At 45.1% G+C, this 13,767-nt stretch overlaps 1 protein-coding gene and 1 pseudogene across 6 annotated transcripts in view; one reads left to right on the top strand and one right to left on the bottom strand.

The window, feature by feature from the left end:
* Window positions 1-13,767, bottom strand: part of NARS2 (asparaginyl-tRNA synthetase 2, mitochondrial) — a 128,784-nt gene that overhangs the window by 72,325 nt on the left and 42,692 nt on the right. The gene's annotated exons all lie outside the window — the stretch shown is intronic.
* Window positions 11,738-12,548, top strand: LOC308234031 (phospholipid scramblase 3-like; annotated as a pseudogene). Its single transcript has one exon. The product of its transcript is annotated as a phospholipid scramblase 3-like (transcript).

Genomic DNA, 13,767 nt, shown 5'->3' with positions numbered 1-13,767 from the left:
TGCATATTACCAAAACCAATGGACACAGACACTGGGGCGGTGGGGGCTTGCCCGGGGTGGGAATGGCTGGGGAGGGGGGTCCAATTGGGAAAAAAGGAGACATATGTAAAACTTTAGACAATAAAAAAAATGCATTTCATATAAACAGTAAAAAAATAAATAAAAGTAATTGCTGAGAGTTGTGCCAGCAAAAATGGTGGGGTAGGTAGTTCTGAAGATCTGTCCCTCCACAGAAAAAAACTAAAGTAATGAGTTAAAACCATGAAAATCAATTATAGGAACTCAAATAGTCAAAGGTTTATAGTAACCAAACAAATGCTGAATGGATAAGAAACTTTAAAATGGTAGACTCCAACCAACAACAGCAGGCTGCACACTATTCTCAAGTGCACATGGAACACTGTCCAGGGTAGACCACATGCTAGGACAGAGTACAAGTCTCAATAAGTTTAAAAGATTGAAATCATACAAATTATCTTTTTTGACTAGGATAGAATGAAACTAGAAATGTAAAATGGTGCATTACTTAGTATAACAATTTTGGTGGTTCCTTATAAAATAAAGAATAACTAATAATCTACTAATTCTACTCCTAGGTATATAACTAAAAGAATTAAACCCAGGTACTCAAATAAATACTTGTACATTAATGCTTACAACAGCACTACTCACAGTTGCCAATGGCCAAAGGTAGAAAAAACTCATACATCCATCAATAGATAAATAAACAAAATGTAATATAACAATGGAACAATATTCAGCCATCAGATAAAAATCTTACGCTAAAACATGGATAAACCTTGAAAACATTATACTAAGTAAAAGAGAGCCACAAAAGGCCACATGTTGTATGATCCTATTTATATGAAATATTTAGAACAGATACATGCATAGAGACTGATTAATTAGTGAGAACCATGGTCTGAGGGGAGAAATGGGAAGTGATTACTTAACGGGTATGGGGTTTTTTTTTGAGGTAATGAAAATGTTTTGGAACTTGACAGAGGTGGCAGTCACATAACATTGTAAATGTACTAAATGCCATGGAAATTTACCCTGTAAAATAGATAATTTTATGTTACAGGAATTTTACCTCTATTTTTAAAGAAGCATACATAAACAAGTAATTATAGGATCTGAAAGGGTAAAAAGCTACTAACATAGGATTGTAAATTTAAGATTCGAAATCTTAGATACTTCTGTTAGTAATGAAGAAAGAATAAAATATATGAATTAAGCATCCAACCTTGTGACCTTGCCAATTGTGATAAAATGAAAAGTTGACAAATTTGACTACATTAAAATTTAATAACGGCAGATACAGGCAAAGTTAGCAGAAGAATGACAGATTTACAAATAAAACATTTCAACACCTAAAACTGACAAGTGCTCAATGGACAGAATATATAAGTACCTCCTGCCAAAGAAATAAGAATGAGAAAATAAGTTGCTCCCCAACTGGTCAAGGAATATGATTTTCAGAAAAAGCAGATTTACAGAAAGGGATATTCAAATGGCTAAGATGTATAAGGAAACACTCCAATTCACTATGAATAGAGACATGCAAATTAAAACAAGCATTTTGCCTGGCTGGTGTTGCTCAGTACTTAGAGCACTGACCCATGCACTGAGGGTCTCGGATTTGATTCCCCATCAAGGGCACGTACCTGGGTTGTGGTTTGCTTCTGGTCCGGGAACGTGTGGGAGGCAACCACCAGGTAGACTGTAGTTACTAGAGAGGTCTGCGTTAGCTTAATGGCATTAATGGCTCCAGTTTTCTACACCCCTCCACATCTGCACCCCTTGGCATATCACACACTAACTCTGAGCTTGGCCATGTGACTTCTTTGGCCAAGGGTACAGTAACAAAATGGACAAAAATTGTGGTTTGAAAAGTGCTTGTGCATTTTCACATTCTTTCCTGAATTATTCCACCACAGAGATCATGCCCTGATTAGCATAATAAAGGAATCTGAGGAATATTTGGAGAAGGGTCATCTCATGAGGCCATCCTAGACCAGCCAGTTCCCAACCAACCCATCAAATGACCAAGCCCCATCCAGATCAGGACCACCCAAATGAGCTGTAGAAAGAATAAATGGTTTTGCTACAGAGTGATATGACACAAGGGCCCTGCAAAGACCAATAACAATAGTGTGCTATGAATGAAAATATGTTTATCTCAATTCTATATTCCTGAGGTTAAAAAAATGTACACTCTAAAAAGATGTAGTACATTTACAACATGGAATACCAAGTAGCAGTAAAAAAGAAGAATCTCTTACACTTTGAGACAGCATGTGAAGTGTGGTAGCAATCATCTCAGATAGAAACTGCTGTTTGTGTTCTGTACTTATTGGTTTGCTAAAACAATAGAAAGTTACTTTGATGTTCTGAACTTATGTATGCTATACCAATACTCCATTGATGACGGTTTGAATATCCCATTGATTGTGATCTCACTGGTTACTGAAGCACATTCTTCTGGGAACCAGAACAGCTCAATTATCCCAAATTGTCTCAGTAGCTTACAGATAACTGAGTTTCGGTTGACTCAGTGGTCCCGGAATCTGGACAGCACAATTATTCTAAATTGCCCCAGTGGTCCCAGAAAATGTGTTTCTGTTGATTCAGTGATTCGTAGATACTTTAGATAACTAACTTGCTCAATTTAGCTTCTGTAAAAATGCTTTTCGCAAAACAGGTTCCTCATTCCAGACCCAAAGATGTAATCGATACTTTTGTGATATTCTGCCAGTATAAGCCAGATGTGGCAAGCTGTTCGGGGCTGCGAGGTCTGGAGCGCTTTAGCCCCTCGTATGCCGCCAGCCTTTAATAAATGACTCCATAATTCGACTTCTTGAGGCGTCCTTTGTAAGATGGGGGTTACACTACAACACATGGAGGGATCTGGAGTATTATGCTAAGCAAAATAAGCCTGTCAGAGAAAGACAAGTATCACATTATCTCACTCATATGTGGAATCTAATGAACAAAATAAACTGGTGAACAAAACAGATCCAGAGACACAGAAGCATGGAACAGACTGACAAATTTCAGAGAGAAGGCGGGATAGGTAGGGTAGGTAGGGAGAGATTAATCAAAGAACTTGTATGCATATATGCATAACCCATAGATATAGACAATAGTGTGGCAAAAACCTAGGGGAGGTTGGGGAAGGGTGGAGGGAGTCAATGGGAGAAAAAAGAGGGACATCTATACTTTCAACAATAAAGATAAATTTTAAAATATCCTATATAATAAAAGAGTAATATGCAAATTAACCATCACTCCGCTATACCTACCAGCCACGCCCACCAGCCAATCAGGAGCGAATATGCAAATAAACCTAACCAAGATGGCTACCACCACAGAGAGCAGGAGGGAGGGATGGGGTTTCCCCGGCTATGGAGGAAGCCAAGCTTTCCACCTGCCCTTGCCGGCCTAGGCCTCCACTCAAGGCTACAAAGTTTCAATGATAGAAGATACATAAAACCAAACAGAAATGGTGGCAGCCAGGGAACTGCAAAGAGCAGGAAGCTAGGGTTGCCCCCAGCGATGGAGGAAGCCAAGCTTCTGCAGCCCTGGCCGGCCCAGGCCTCTGTTAAGGCTACAAAGTTTCAATTATAGAAGATAGATAAATCCCCCCAAAAATGGCTGCCGCCACGGAGAAAGCAGAAGGCTTGGCTCCGCTCCAGGCTACAAAGTTTCAATTGTAGAAGATAAATAAACCCCAGATAACAGGGCCTCCACTTGGGTTGCCAGGGGGCGTGGCCAGCCTGCAAACCACCACAGGCCCCTAGCCCAGGCCGCCCCACGGGAACCCCCACCCTGATCCGGGACACCTTCAGGACAAACCAGCTGGCCCCCACCCGTGCACCAGGCCTCTATCCTATCTAATAAAAGAGTAATATGCAGGTTGACCATCACTCCAACACACAAGATGGCTGCCCCCATGTGGTCAAAGATCCTGCCCCCATGTGGACACAAGATGGCCACCACAAGATGGCCAGCAGGGGAGGGCAGTTGGGAGGGACCAGGTCTCCAAGGGAGGGCAGTTGTGGGTGATCAGGCCAGCAGGGGAGGGCAGTTAGGGGTGACCAAGCTGGCAGAGGTGGGAAGTTGGGGAGACCAGGCCTGCAGGGAAGGGCAGTTAGAGGTGACCCGGTTGGCAGAAGAGGGAAGTTGGAGGTGACCAGGCCTGCAGGGAAAGGCAGTTGGGAGGGACCCAGGCCTGCAGGGGAGAGCAGTTGGGGGGGACCAGGGCTGCAGGGGAGGGCAGTTAGGGGTGACCAGGCCTGCAGGGGAGGGCAGTTGGGGGGGACCCAGGCCTGCAGGGGAGGGCAGTTAGGGGTGACCAGGCCTGCAGGGGAGGGCAGTTAGGGGCAAACAGGCTGGCAGGGGAGCAGTTAAGCATCAATCAGGCTGGCAGGGGAGTGGTTAGGGGGTGATCAGGCTGACAGGCAGAAGCGGTTAGGGGCAATCAGGAAGGCAGGCAGGCGAGCAGTTGGGAGCCAGCAGTCCTGGATTGTGAGAGGGATGTCCGACTGCCCGTTGAGGCCCAATCGGGCAGTTGGACATCCCTCGAGGGGTCCCAGATTAAAGAGGGTGCAGGCTGGGCTGAGGGACCCCCTCCCCCCGTGCACGAATTTCGTGCACCGGGCCTCTAGTGTGTGTGTGTGTGTGTGTGTGTGTGTGTGTGTGTGTGTGTGTATATATATATATATATATATATATATATATACACACATATATACTTTCAGATACATGTATTTCTACAAAAACAACTACAGCCAATATACACTAAACACTATGTACCATGCACTGTGCTAAGGAGTTTACAAGCAACCCAATGAGGTAAGTATTAGTAGCCCCACTTATAGAAGAAGCAGCTGAGACACAGGTTAAAAACTGAACTTGCTTAATGTGAGACAGGACATGAACAGAGTGGTCTGGCTCTAGAACCTCTATCCTTAGCTTCAACCTGATACTGCCACACAATATTTTCAGGAGTCACAAGAAGAGTTAACAGTGGTTGATTATGGGGAGGAAAACTGGATCACTGGGGAACAAAATTAGGATGGAATCCTTCTGTACTGTTAAAAGCTTTCTTTTGAACTATGAACTACATTAGCTATTAAAAAATAATTTTAAAATAGCATTTTTTAAAAAGTTGGATTCTGCCCTGGCCAGTGTTGCTCAGTTGGTTGGAGCAATGTCCCATATGCCGAAAGGTGTGGGTTCAATTCCCAGTCAGGGCACATACCCAAGTTGCGGGTTCAATCCCTCGTTGGGGTGTGTACCGGAGGCAATAGATCAAAGCTTCTCTCTTACACTGATATCTATCTGTCTCTCTTTTCCTCTCTTTAAAATCAATTTTTACAAAAAGCTGGATTCTGAGGTATTGTCAGCAATTACTCAAAGTAAACAGTATACTGGTTTTATTTCCTGTATATTCTTTAACACATAAACCGTAAGGATTTTATCTTTTGTCCTATAGTAGCATGGATTTCTTTGATCAGATCAGCACCAACAGAAAAATAAAAAAGTCAAGAACAAAGTATGAAACAAAGTTAAATATCAGGAAGATCTTAGATGGTTACAAAAGTCTATCACTGTACTTACTTAAAATGAAAATAGTTGGGGCAGGCCAACAGAAGAGAAGGCCAAAGGATACTGAGTTCTTTGAGATCAAGTTTACTAGTACACATCTCGGTATGCTAAGCAACTAGCCCAGTGCTAGAGACAAGTAACTGTTCCACAAGTGCTTGTTGACTAGAAGAGTGAGGTGAAGTGTGAGCGGAGGGGTCAGCAATCGGGATCAGAGGAGACAAAGTCTGATGAGCACGCAAGGACAGCACCGAAAGCTCCTGTGGCACATTTAGCCATAAACGCTGCTGGCGGAGAGTCCTGGCTGTGGTCTACACATGCACTATTAGTGTTATGTTTGTTTTCAAACATAGGTGCTGACAAGCAGGTAGTAAACAGAAAGAAGTTATTTCTCATGTTAACTTTCATAACTATAGTGCCTAGAAGTAGTTTTTATTAGTTTTACAAGTAAAGCTGTAAATGGATATTTACTATGGTTTTTCTTTAATATCACCAATCATCTTAACATCTATAAGAATTTTTAAAAATACAAAATGTAGATAATATATATTTTTAAAATATATTTTATTGATATTTCACAGAGAGGGAGAGGGACAGAAAGCTAGAAACATCGATGAGAGAGAAACATCGATCAGCTGCCTCCTGCACACCTCCCACTGAGGATGTGCCCGCAACCAAGGTACATGCCCTTGACCGGAATCGAACCCGGGACCTTTCAGTCCGCAGGCCGACGCCTATCCACTGAGCCAAACTGGTTTCGGCAATGTATTTTGAATATATGGTTAAGTTTAAAGTAGCTTAGAAAAAAATTTATTTTCTTCAGAGAAGTAAATGGAGTGACTATTATGAGTCTATCTCCCTCCTACCCATTCCAAGAAACACCTAATTTATAGATATCCTGCATAATTAATTACAGTTTTGGGCTAAATATAAAAGACAACTTTTTTCCTCTGCCCAGTATCCCAACACCATCTACCTAATTCTGATACCCACCAAACAGGAAGATTGAGAAAAGATGATAAGATAGTATTGTCAATATAATCTGATCACTACATCCTTTTCTTTCTCAAGTAAGTGACTCACTCAGTTCCAAAGAAGGCATATATCCATATACTCTCTTACAACCCTCTGCTCTCACCCAGTTACCTATGGGACAGCTTTATTTCCTTCTTTCTTTATGCTTGCACGTCTCAAAATGACCCAAATCTACATCAAGCACTATGAGAGTTATGAGTTTTAAAGTAAAAATCAAACATAATCCTAACAATGCCACGTTTAGTTTATTTTTAAGTTTCTGAAGCAAAATACTGAGCTGGGTGATGGCATTTGGTTGTTTATTGTATTGTTCTCTGTAATTTTCTTTATGTTCAAATTTACAAAAAACAAACCCACAGATCAATATTTACAAGTCTTAAAGATGTATCTCAAATGTCAATATTTTTTATTTTCTTCAAGCATAAAATAAGGTGTTTCTTATTCAGTTTCACTGTTCTTGTTTTGTTTAATTACTAGTGTTCCGAAAATTTTCATTAATAGTTGCCATATTTTATCTATCTGATGCACTAAATAGTCTTCTGGCTGCCCTGTGAATATAATTATTATATTTTTCTGAAAGGGAAAATGAATTATAAGATCCAAAATAAACCACTTAAAACTGAACTTTCCAAATTTCTAACCTTTCCAAATGAATAGATTCCTGGGTACCTGGAAGAAAACAAGACAACTAAACATAATAAATAAAACAAAAATCCAAGTATTTTACATACTATCAAAACACCATAATGACAAAAATTAGTAAGTATGATACAAGCAATGAGATAACAAGCATTCTCTTTTTAAAATTTAATTTTATTTTTCCATCACCATTTAACCCCTCTATGCCCTCTGCCACTTCCACTCATCCCGCCCTCTACACACGTAATCACCACACTGCTGTCATTGTCCATAAGTTTTTTCTTTTTTGATCAATCCCTCCACTATCACCCCCACCACCCCTAAGCTGTCTGCCTGCTCTCTACCTATGAATCTATCTCTATTTTGTTTGGTAGTTCAGTTATAACAAGCATTCTTGATGGTTTATATTCAGAAATATTTTTTCACAATGAACAAAAGCTCTGATTCCAAATATTTATTTCAGTGTACAGTACTTTAAGAAATGTCTTTATATTCTTTTATATTCTATTTCTCCCAAATAAGAGAAATTATCAAAGACAAATGTTGAAGATGGGATAAGAGTCAATGAATTATGAAACATAATTGTAAGAATCACAGAAATTACTATGGATATTCTAGAAACACCAGAAATTTACCATATTATCATTATCCTGAAGTTCCTCAGGAAAAAAACATATATTCACATCACTTTATCTGCCACAATGTAAATAAAAAATTCTTCAACTTATTCCTGGTCGATACAATTATATAATCTCCAAGCTGACCTAGCAACCTCTTACCTCAGTGATTTGAGGTACTATCTTTATATATTTCCGTACAAACTTGGATCTATTTCTGAGCTTTTAGTTCTATCCCATTGGTTTATTTGTGTACCAATACTACACTAATTTAATTTAGAGACTTTACAGTATATTTTAATTCTGATAACTCAAGCATTTTGACTGTATTCATTAGCATTAACAAGAATGAAGACTTTTCTAAGCTCTCTTCATTGAATAATAAATTTGTATTTTATCTCAAATGCAGATATCTCCCATATTTCCAAGCCCTACTTCAATTCATTTTTTCAGTTGAACAAATATTTACAGTGATTACTATGTGCCAGGTACTAAGCTTAATGCAGGGTTACAGTATTAAATAAGAGACAGCATCCCAGAGGAACTATAATGTTTTTTATTTTCATGGGTTAACACTGTGAAACAAAAGATGTTTAATATGAATCTCTCATCTTGAGTTTTTGAAACTTGTGAATATGTCTGGAGGAGGTTACGTAGACAAAGTCCCAATTTATTCACTCATGAATCAATTTGGTTTGTTAACAGCCTGAAGAAACTAACAGAACTTTCTCCAAGTTTCTTACTCCTTTAGATGTACTAACTTTCCAAAAATAACTAGCTCACAGATTGATGAAAGAACTACCTGCTGCTCATTTTAATGGCTGAGGATGGGTGTGTGGGTATACCAACCATGTGTTCACAGAAAATAACTCACAAGCAGTATCCTGGCCACCCACACTGAAAAGCCAGTCAATACCACTACACACCTATTAGAACACTGAATGCTGTTGAGGATGTGGAGCAATAGAAACTCTCATTCATTTCTGGTAGGAATGTAAAAGATACAGCCACTTTGGAAGCTAGTTTGGCAGTTCCTTATAAAACTAAAAATACTCTTGCCATTACCCAAAGAGCTGAAAACTTACAGCCACATGAAAATCTGCACAAAGATGTTTATGGCAGCTTAATTCACAATTGCCAAAACTTTGAAGCGACCAAGATGCCCTTCAGTAGGGCAATGGATAAATAAACTATGGTACACCCAGATCCTATATAATAAAGAGGGAACATGCTAATTGACCATCACTCAGTCACAAAGATGGCTGCACCCACAGCTGAAGCCAAGTTCCCATAGGAGCCTTAATGGGCAATCAGCAGGGACCTGAGGCTACGTCCTGCCCCACCCCTGTGGGGCTTGAAAGGGGACCTCAGGCCACACCCCCCACTCTGGCGTCAGGCTGGGAGACCTCAGGCCACACTCCCCGCCCCAGTGCCAGGCCAGGGGACCTGAGGCTACACCCTCCCCGCCCCCATGGGGCTTGACAGGGGACCTCAAGGTGCGCTTCCCGTCCTGGTGCTGGGCTAGGGGGCCTCAGGCTGCTCCTCTCGCCCCAGGGCCAGACCAGGGGACCTCAGACTGCTCCCCCCACCAGGTGGGGCTTGACAGGGGAACTCAGACCGCACCGCCCCCCCTGGCGGGGTTTGACAGGAGACCTCAGCCCGCACCCCCTGCCCCAGCACTGGGCCAGGGGACCTGAGGCTGCGCCCCCCTGCCTGGCTGGGCTTGACAGGGGATCTCAGGCCGTGCCCCCCACCCAGCGGGGCTTGACAGGGGACCTCAAGGTGCACCCCAGTGCTGGGTCAGGGGAACTCAGGCCACGCCCCCGCCCAGTGGGGCTTGATAGGGGATCTCAGGCCGTGTCCCCCACCTGGCAGGGCTTGACGGAGGACCTCAAGGCACGCCGCCTGCTCAGGTCTGGGCTGGGGGACCTCAGGCCATGCCCCCATCCTGGCGCCGGGCCAGGGGACCTGACGCTACGCCCCCTGCCCGGCAGGGCTTGACAAGGGTGGGACTGGCCGGGTCTGTATTTAGCCCAATGAGGGGGTTGCTGGCCAGGTCTGGGTCTCACATGATTTTGAGGTGCATGTGGGTGGGCGGGGACTTGACTCTGGGTCCCGTGGTGAGCCCCAGACTCTGAAAGGAGGAAGGTTTTCATCTACATTTTACTAATTTTCTTTCATCTCTAACACTTCTATTATAGAGAAAGGGCAAATAGCAATATTAAATTATTTCCTCTAATTAATCCCCTTTTAATGTGCATGAATTTCGTGCACCGGGTCACTAGTTATAAAGTATTATTCAATACTAGAAAGAAATAAGCTATCAAGCCATGAAAAGACATGAAGGAAACAAGTGCATATTACTAAGTGAAAGAAGCCATTCTGAAAAGACTACATACTACATGAGTACAACTACAACTGACCCTTGAACTGCACGGATCCACTTATATGTAAAATCCTATCTGTTGTTCAAGGACTGACTGTATTTCCATCCATGGTTGGGAATCCACCTGGGTATGTGGAGGGTGAACTTAAGTTATTATGAAGATTTTCAACTGTGTGCTTGAAACTAACCCCCACATTGTTCAAAGGTAAACTGTATATCACATTCTGGAAAAGGCAAAACTATGGAGATAATAAAAAGATAAGTGGTTGCCAGGGGCTGGGAGGAGAGGGATGAATAGGCAGAACATGGAAGGTTTTTAGAGCCGTGAAACTATTCCATATGACACTATAATAGTGGATACATGCCATTATACATTTATCCAAACATGGAGAATATACAACACAGAGTGAACCCTAATGTAAACTATGGACTTTGGGTGACAATGTTGCATTAATGTAGGGGAAGCATGTCAAACTGCGGCTGATAAACAATGTAGGGTAATCCTAATATATATAAAAACCCAGGTGCCGTCACGAACGGAGGGATGACCGGATGTGGCTAGGGAGCTGAGGGAGCGGGAGCTGATCAATCGGTGGCACAGCAGTGACTGGCGAGTGGTGACTGGCAAGCGGCTGGAAGGCAGACCTCTTGGTCCCTCCTCCTGGCCCTCAGACTCCAATCAATTGGTGGCAGAGGCGGGGCGGAACTGGGGACTGGCTCCCTTAGTAGTCCTGCAGGTTCAGTCTCAAGAGGACAGGCCAGGCACCAATGGACCAGTGCTGCAGGCCTCCTAGAACTCGGCCTCGGGCACTGCGGCCACTTCCCCTCCCTAGACGCTCCACAAGGAAGAAAGGATGTTGCCAGCAGCACCAGGGGCGACCAGTGGTGACTGCTCTCCCGATGCTTCCTCCAGGTCACTCAAGCCCGCCCCCCTCCAGATGAAGTGTGATCACTGCACATAGAAGGAATGTAGTAAAAAAACAAAAACTGATGACCAAGTGCCCGCCTCCATGAGCTCTTGGGAGCCTCCGAGTGCTGGGCACCCCAACAATTTTAGGGGCTTCAGGTGAGTGGGGGACACAGAGGGGTCAGGAAACCTCCCTGGAGGCCGGGCCATCAGTCTGATCGCGGATCCATCCGTCCTGCCATCTGCCAACAGCCACCTCCATGGAAAATGGGAGAACAAAGGGAGGGAGCAGTTCTGCAAACCCCAGAGGGAATCCAGGGTCCCAGGTACTCTGCCTTGCCCACTGACACTTTCGGTTTCTCCCTGAGTCAGAAGCACCGCCTGAGAGACCCTGGGCGGGCGCCTGGCGCAGCCGCCTCTCCGCATTTGCCTGTTCATCTTTGTGTCTGTCTCTGCGTCTGTCAGGCTGTCCCTGAGCTTGCCTCCATTTCTACAACTAAGCTTCTGATATAGCAATAACCTGTGAACCCTCATCCCTTTTCTATGGCAGGATACTTACCCCCCACAGGCTATACCCCTTCATCCCCTCCTCCCTACCCTGTGACCGCTGGGTACCCGGAGCAGGTGCAGCATCCTGGGCCCGGACTGGCACCAGTGCCCATCCATGTGCCTGCCCCTGCACCCGGCTTCGCTGTCTTCCCCTCACCCGGCCCGTGCCCTGGGGCCTGCTGCTGAGCCTGCTGCCCCCCTCTTGCCACTGCCCAGGGTGCCTCTGGCCTCGAATTTTTGGTGCTGATTGATCAGATACTGATTCACCTGAGGGCTGCATGAGTGGAAATGCTCCTAGGCTGGGAGACAAGTAACTGGTATGAATTGCGCTCAGGGGCTGGACAGCCCCTGGGTCATGCAGCTGAAGAGAGCAACTTCTGTGCACATCTGTGCTGCTGGGCCCGCTGGCTCTTTTGCGTCCATCTGGTGGACTCGGGGGACCAAGAGATGGAAGTACAGTCGCCACCAGGCACCACCATTGGCCATGTGCTACAGACCTGGCATCCCTTCCTCCCCAAGTTCTCCATTCAAGATGCCAATCGCCATACGATCCTGCGAGTGGTAGGGCCCTGCTGGACCTGTTGCTGTGGCACAGACACCAACTTTGAGGTGAAGACTCCGGATGAGTCCCGTATTGTGGGCCGCATCAGCAAGCAGCGTTGGGGGGGGAGGGGTGCTGCTTCAAGAAGCCCTCACGGATGCAGATGACTTTGGCTTGCAGTTCCCGCTAGATCTGGACGTGAGAGTGAAGGCTGTACTGTTGGGAGCCACATTCCTCATTGACTACATGTTTTTCGAGAAGTGAGGAGCCATTGGGCCCTCTGCCATCACCAGATAGACTGCATCTCAGGGTGAGGACCATCACCTCAGCCAGAACTCAAGATGGTCGCCTGCCTGGCCCCTCCTCGGTGGCAGCACCTTTCCTCCGTGTAACTGCAGAGGACAGACAGGGATGCCTAAGAGGCTGGGGCCATGGTGCCCCATCCCCACCCTCTTCCTCTGGCCTCCTTCACCTGTGGCCCCCACAGAAGGGTATGTATGAGAGCTCTTCCCCTGCTACCTCTCACCACTGTCTCCGGCCATCCCTCAGCCCACAGGCATATCGGCTTTCAAACTTGCCCTACTCACTTCCTCTCACCCCCTTCCAGGGCCTCTGCTCTGGATGGGGCCTTGGGAATCCAGGGCTCTGAGGTTTTACAACAGAGCTGGGGTGGGAAAGGGTAAACAGCACCAAAGATGGCTGATATGGCCACCCACCTCTGCCTCAGCTTGACCAATTAGTTCAGCCTCAGAAAGTGGCACTCAGAGGGGATCCCTACTTCCGGCAATGACTCTAGGGTCTCGGCCCCAGTGCCAACCTCCTTTCCCGCTTAACCCTCCCCACAGCAGGTGCTTGCTGCAGCTCCGTGTGCCTTACTTAACCACCCCTTCCTTCCCTGTTCCTACAAAGGAGGCTGCATCTTTGTATGTTATATTCATATAAACTTTGTAACACTTTGGGAAAAAAAAAAAAAGATGACCAAGAGAACGCCGCAGTCAATGTCCAGAGCCCGGCTAAGGAGAACAGAAAGAAGGGAGAATTCCATAAGTTGGCCGATGCCAAGATATTTCTGAGTGACTGCCTGGCGTGTGACAGTTGTGTGACTGCAGAGGAAGGAGTTTAAGTTTCTTAGTAGTGGTAAGGAGCAGCAAGCAGGTGGGCAGTAAGGAGCAAGGGGTTCTAGACTGCGAGAGGGATTTGCAACTGTCAGCTTAGGCCCATTCCCCTGTGGAATGGGCCTAAGCCGGCAGGCGGACATCCCCTGAGGGATCCCAGACTACGAGAGGGTGCAGGCCAGGCTGAGGGGCCCTCCCAGTGCATGAATTTCATGCACCGGGCCTCTAGTCCTATATAATAAAAGGCTAATATGCAAATTGACCAAACGGCGGAACAACAGGTTGCTATGATGCACACTGACGACCGGGGGCAGACGCTCAATGCAGGATCTGCCCCCTGGTGGTCAGTGCGCTCCCACAGGGGGAGT

Source organism: Plecotus auritus (genome assembly GCF_963455305.1).
Source record: "Plecotus auritus genome assembly, chromosome: 9".
Classification (NCBI taxonomy): domain Eukaryota; kingdom Metazoa; phylum Chordata; class Mammalia; order Chiroptera; family Vespertilionidae; genus Plecotus; species Plecotus auritus.
This window is presented reverse-complemented; position numbering and strand designations above follow the sequence as displayed.